The sequence below is a fragment of the Zea mays genome, chromosome 5, assembly GCF_902167145.1.
Source record: "Zea mays cultivar B73 chromosome 5, Zm-B73-REFERENCE-NAM-5.0, whole genome shotgun sequence".
Classification (NCBI taxonomy): domain Eukaryota; kingdom Viridiplantae; phylum Streptophyta; class Magnoliopsida; order Poales; family Poaceae; genus Zea; species Zea mays.
The window spans coordinates 85,692,168-85,698,603 of NC_050100.1; the positions used below are offsets into that span (position 1 = coordinate 85,692,168).

The 6,436-nt window shown below is 44.4% G+C and overlaps 1 non-coding gene across 1 annotated transcript; it reads left to right on the top strand.

Moving 5' to 3' along the window:
• Window positions 1-383: 383 nt before the first annotated feature.
• On the top strand, window positions 384-456 carry TRNAK-UUU (transfer RNA lysine (anticodon UUU)). Its single transcript has one exon. It is a non-coding gene; the product is annotated as a tRNA-Lys (tRNA).
• Window positions 457-6,436: the final 5,980 nt, after the last annotated feature.

Consider the following 6,436-nt stretch of genomic DNA (forward strand, 5'->3'; position numbering starts at 1 on the left):
GTTGGCCTTTGAGCCTGGCTACATGATGGGTGTGGTGCGTTGGACGACCAGCAGGATATTAGCCCAAGCCTGCTCCAGTTAGACGGGTCAAGCCGGTCTCGCGAACACGACCGTACTAACGGCCGGGGTCATCCAACCCGAATTTTTTATATTTTGGCTCTTCCTTGGAAAAAAATACACGTTTAGACCTTAGAAAATTTTAATGTCATTTTTGGACCCTCTACTCGGCGCCATCGCCAATGGCGCCGAGGTAACACAGCTCGGCGCCATAGGCTATGGCGCCGAGGTGCGTGCTGCGCTGGCACAAACGGACGTCGTGGCACCGACGTGGCACCGAGCTCGGCGCCATAGATCTTGGCGCCGAGCTCTATTATGTACACAAAACTTGTCTAGCTCAGTTGGTTGAGCACAAGGCTTTTAACCTTGTGGTCGTGGGTTCAAGCCCCACGATGGGCATGTTTTAATACTTTTTTTTTGTCTTTGTCACTGATTTTTTTGTTGTCCAGATTTTTCGTTTATGTCGCTGATTTGTCCGTCTAGATTTATTTCTTATCCAGATTTTTTGGTTTTGTGACTGATTTGTTTATCCGTCCATATTTTTTTGTTTATCCAGCGAGCACAGCGGCTGTGTGCCACAGTGGCCGCAAGCCGTCAACTTTCCCCCTTGTTTGCTCAGCTAACCATAATAAAAATCAAATGAGAACACTCTTACTTCAATCATGACCACATAAAAATATTATATTTTCATTGAGTTCTTTTGAACATAAATTCTAAAAACATAATAACATATTCCCAGTAAAAAGAAGCACACATATTCATCTTTGTGAGCTTGTGTCTCTGTGCAGGGGTACAATCCCTCACTTTTATATTTAATTTACATACTACTAACTAAACAGTATATTTAATCCACGGATTTAATTAACCTTTCCATTCAGCGACATAAACGAAATATCTAGACAACAAAAAAAATAAATCAATGACAAAGACAAAAAGTATTAAAAATTTATAAATATACTTAATATTAAAAAGTATAATTTCGAATACATTAGATTATTGGAGTTTTAGAGTCCAAAATATAAATATACTTAATAAACAAAAAGATTATAATTAGAGTCCAAAATATAAATATACTAGGTATAAATAAACAGTGACTTGATGATTTTATAAAGTACTCTATACTTCCATAGGGTGGGTTACTTATGTGCATGGTACTTGCGTCACGGAGTTTGAATAAACAAAAACAAAAACAAAAATATCTAGATGAATAAATAAATCAGTCATAAAAACAAAAAAAAACTAGATGAAAAATAAATCTGGACGGACAAATCAGCGACATAAACGAAAAATATGGACAACAAAAAAATAAATTAGTGACAAAGACAAAAAAATATTGAACGTCCACCATGGGGCTTGAACCCACAACCTTAAAGTTAAAATCCTTGCACTCTACCAACTGAGCTAAACATATTTTGTTGTCATACATCCGAGCTCGGCGCCATAGATCTTGGCGTCGAGCTCGGTACCACGTTGGCGTAGCACGTACCTCGGCGCCATAGCCTATGGCGCCGAAATGTGTTACCTCGGCGCCATAGGCTATGGCGCCGAGCAAAGGGTCAAAAAATGACATTAAAATTTTCTAAGGTCCAAACGTGTATTTTTTTTTCGAGAAAGAGCCAAAATATAAAAAATTCGGTCATCCAACCACCATAGGAATTCACGAAAAGTTTCTCTCGCTTTTTTTTTCTTCCCTAGGTGACCGATCGAGCGATACGTACGGACCAGTAGTACAGAAGTCACTGTATCTGTACTTCCTAGTCCTAGGCAGTGGTCGCTGCAGTTTGGACTGCGGGTGCAGGCCCATATAGCCCCGTTTGTTTCGCCTTTTCGGAGTTTCTGGTCACTAAAATCTGCTGCGGACTACCAAACACTCAGCTTTTCAGACAGTTTCTATAAAATTCGTTTGGATAAAAATCATTCAAAATCAACATAAATATATAATCGGTTGAGTCGTCGTAATAGTAGTAATCCGTCACTTTATAAATCTTGAGCCCCATGGACAACGTTATCTTCCTCTGCACGTAATCCTAATGATAATTAGATTCTCTACACAGTTAGATTCTCCCCACAGCTAGATTCTGGGAAAAGCCGGTAAAAAAATCTGCACCAGACATGTCCATAGTCTAGTCCCAAGAACAACAAGTACGTACGAAACCGCGCATGGCCGGACCAAGGCATAGATTTCGACGCATGGATGGATGGATGGAGTAGCAAGAGGACTGGCGAGGGCCGACGATGCATGCAAAATGCAAGCACGCGCGCATAGAAAGACGCGCACATTTCCTATGCACAAAAGCGAGGGGGTACGCGTCCGTGATTCCGGACCGTACGGTATGCGCCGCGCCGGCATGGTCACATGGATTGCGGCCTTGCGGGCACACAGGCGCACAGTAGCAGCTGCTCGAGCCACTAGGGGGGATGGGCCATGCATCGCATCCGCTTCCATGTGGGGTCCGACCGACGACGCGACAACACTGTCGCACGCAACCATAAACTCGACTCCAGCAGTTACTCATCTGCCGTGTGCATGCTGGGGGTAGACGCCGAGCAATGAATGCGGGCGGGGCGCGACGGTGATCCAGAATTCCAGAGTCCACGAGCAAGGTAGATAAGGCCCGGCCGGGCCACTGGGCGAGTGCTCCAGCTCGACGTCCACGCCTGCACGTACCTGCACAGTTCAACGCGGTCGTACGGAGACCCGGACGACGGTGGCTAGCTGTCCGGCCACCACCGTGTTCCTACCGGACGGAGAGCATGCATGCATGGGTCCTACGTACGTGCCGGCGCTGGGCCTCGTGGCTCCGTCGTCTGGGCAGCGCCACCAGCAGCCTCTCCAGTTCGACACCGCGTGCAGTGCAGAGTCCGCTGCAGCGTACTACTACTACGTCTTACACGTGCTCGCTCGACCCAACCCGTGCGTCGTCGCCAGCCGGGTCCGATCCGACCGGTCCAACAACAAGCGCCTGCACGCACGCACTTGCGCACTGCAGTAACTAAAAACGTACGCGTGCGAGGACGTACGTACGTCCAGAATCCAGATAGACATGCTAGTATATATCCAGTTTTAGAGTCTTGTAGTACATGTACATGGGATTAATAACATGTATATTTAACCACACCACTTAGACCCTGTTTTGAAATGTAGTTTTCTCATACTACAGTATTTCAATACTATAGTATGCAGTATGCTATGACACAAAACTGTAGTTTCAGTAAAATCAAAGTATTTCTTTATACATAGCACTGTTTGGTAGCACAGTTTTTAGCTTATATAAATAAGGAAGACAAGTTCAAATTCAAATAGCTACAACTTATGACGGGCTGTATCATCGACAAGACAAGTTCAAATTCAAATCAGTCTATTGTAACCATTTGAGTGTCGAAGTTCACAGAGCTGAAGAATTAGCAATTAGCATTCACATGCTTCTATGTATGGAACTCGCTGAAGAAAAAATTAGCAATTAGCATTAGGGGTGAAAACGAGCCAAGCCGAGCTCGGCTTGGCTCGCTCATCTCACGAGCTCGAAAACGCGGCTCGACTCGGCTCGCTCCTCGCTCGCGAGCCGGCTCGCCGAGCCAATGAGCCTAGGCATAAACGTAAATCTGCTCTCTAAATTATAATATAAAATCTTAAAAATATTTTAAATAACATATTTTGAATTAGTAAAATAGATATATCACTAATATAATATATAAAATAGATTATTTTTGTATAGTAATCTTAAATAACATAAATTAATTGTCTACTCGGTACTAATATTATATGCTAATTAAGATTTTATGTAACAAATTGTTGTTGGGTCGAGCCACGAGCCAGCTCGCGAGCTGCACCGAGCCGAGCCGAGCTGGCTCGCACTTTTCAAGATCCACAGAAACAGGCTCGGCTCGGGCTCGTTCTGAGCGTGGAGCCGATCCGAGCCGAGCTGCTGCGAGCCCGAGCCAGCTCGTCGAGCTCGAGCTTTTTTTTCAGCCCTAATTAGCATTCACATGCTTCTATGTATGGAACTCGCTGAAGGTTGGGTGAAAATTAACTCGGATGCTGCTTTTGTTGCTAAGACGGGCAAAGGGGCTGGGGGTGTGGTGATGAGGAACTCACAGGGAGAGGTTTTGGCGGCAGCAGCACAGTTATATGAACACATCCCTGATGCGCTAACGAGCGAAGCTTTGGCTGCTCGTGATGGCGTGGTGTTGGCCCAGATGCTTAGCATGGAAAAAGTTATTTTAGAAGTTGACAACTCTGTCCTGGTGGCTCTTCTCCGGTCAGATGAGGGAAGAAGGAGTGCTATCGCAGGTTTATGGTAAGAAACCAGAGAGACGAGTGTGGTTTTCATATCCTTTGATGCATGCATCCTTCGTTAATAGAGAGGGAAATGAGGTAGCTCACCTTTGTGCAAGTAAGGCTATAGAGTTGGCTCCTATTTTATTTTGGCTAGATTGCTTCCCTAATTGGCTTATGGAAGCAACTAGTAGGGATTGTAATTTCACCTTGAACCAATAATAAAGAACTTGTGTTCTTCCTCAAAAAAAATTAGCAATTAGCATTCAAATGCTTCTATGTATGGAACTCTAAGTACATAGAAATCTACTTAGTTGCATTCACTAATCATATTTCTATTTAGAAATCTACTCAGTTGTAAACCTGCGTACTGAATGGTTCGTATTGAACTTCATGTGCTTATTCTACTAAAAAATCGAGTCCATGTATCACTAATCTTGTCGCCCCAACTCCAAGTGCATCTACAGTAGCTTGCCCCAAGCGTTCTATCGGCGCGCACGGAGCAGAAAACTTAGGCCCTGTTTGGAGTTGTAGTATGTTGGGGGCCTTCGGCTTCCGAAGGTCCTCAAAAAAAGATTTAACAGTGTTTTTGGAGTATAATGTGTGAACAGGTATCTTCGGACTCGAATCGGTACCACAGTGGGAGAAGCCCAAGGAATACGAAGGTCTACACAGCACCAAAGCTGTGAGCAGGAAAGCTTCGACGTAATAGCAGAAAAAGAAACCGACTTAAAGATGAAAAGGCTATTCAGACCTCGGTAGATTACTGTAGAATTACTACCAAATGTAAAGGGCATGAATGTAATTTTATATGAGCTGTGTCCCGTGCCTATAAATAGGTGAACAGTACCCCCGTACTGGTCACGCGGATTTGGCATCTGCTTTTGCGTCACACCTGTACTTTTCATCTTTCAAGCTGAAGGTACATTTGTAATTCGATATCATTCCTGTTTCCTCGTAATAATAAATGCTAAAATAAGTTAACAATAACATATAGTTTTCTATGTTATCGTTTATATTCCTCATAATTCTTTCTTCGTCATCGTATGCTACATTTATGAAGGTACGCCCTTCATAACCTTCGTCCAAAAATCATTATATCCTAAGGGAAATAATGCTTCGAAGGACGAAGGAATTTATCGATTAACATTTTCTGTGTTGCCTTGTTCTTAACTCATAGCATTTGAGAACAAGTCCCCAACATTGGCGCCCACCTCCGGTGAACTCACTTCCACTTTTTGAGTTTTGAACACCTTCGGCGATCATAAACTTTCGCTATGGCGCCGAAGAAAGCTTCAGCAACTGGGGTTGCAGCTCTGCAACCACTGGACCACAATTAGGAGACCGTCTCTCTTCGGGAGGCCCGAAGTCAGAAAAGGAAGGCTGTTAGCCCGACACCGCCAGAGGATGAGATAGACCAAGAAATCAGAGACATGGAGATGCTTCATCAACAGGTGCAGAGGAAGAAGGAAAAGATGGCCAGGCTAGCTGAACTGCAAAGGCAGATAGACGAAGCCTCTGAAGAAGTTCGTCATCTCACTCAGGATGAGCAACACCGAAGGCCTCAGCACCAAGACCTTCATCAGGAGGGTTTCCTCAACGAAGATGACTGGTATGACAATTTCCATCATGGGAATTTTGTTTTTGATGATGCTTCTCCTCTGTCCGCTGAGCTGCAGGCTACACCTTGGCCTCAGTCCTACAAGCCGCCTCAGCTTCCCATATTCGATGGCCACTCAGACCCAAAGCAGTTTTTGATGAGCTACGAAGCAACAGTATCTTCGTATGGTGGCAATGTGAGAGCACCTAGAGGGGGGGGGGGGTGAATAGGTGATCCTGTAAAACTTCAAAACTTAAGCCACAAAAACTTGTTAAGAGTTAGCACAAGTATGGCCAAGTGGCTAGAGATGAGTCAAAACACAATAACCACAAGAAAGCAATCACAGAGTTGACACGGTGGTTATCCCGTGGTTCGGCCAAGTACAAAACTTGCCTACTCCACGTTGTGGCGTCCCAACGGACGAGAGTTGCACTCAACTCCTCTCAAGTGATCCAATGATCAACTTGAATACCACGGTGTTTTTCTTTCCTTTGATCTTTTCC